The following is a 311-nucleotide window of genomic DNA, read 5'->3' as shown; positions in this document are numbered from 1 at the left end:
AAGCAGCATGTCATGGGACCTTTAATTTGCGTTATATGTTCTGTGGAAAAGATGTTCACGTCGGTGGCATATCAGCCGATAATATTGGCTAAACGATATATCGGTCGGGCTCTATTCATGACACATAAACAGGGTTGCCAGATATTACTAGTGGAAAAAGCCCATATTAAGCCACTTAAGTTTTTTGTTTGAAGAATGTATGAAGAGTATATCAAATTTTTTCCTACACCCCATGACGCTTTCAGTGAATTATGGGAGTAACTTCCATAAAAGTGTAAACAATCAGATACTACCAATAAACGTTTAATGGT

Source organism: Sinocyclocheilus grahami, unplaced genomic scaffold (genome assembly GCF_001515645.1).
Source record: "Sinocyclocheilus grahami isolate Dianchi unplaced genomic scaffold, SAMN03320097.WGS_v1.1 scaffold2309.1, whole genome shotgun sequence".
Lineage (NCBI taxonomy): Eukaryota > Metazoa > Chordata > Actinopteri > Cypriniformes > Cyprinidae > Sinocyclocheilus > Sinocyclocheilus grahami.
The sequence above is the reverse complement of the archived record's forward strand: the minus strand, read 5'-3'. Positions refer to the sequence as shown.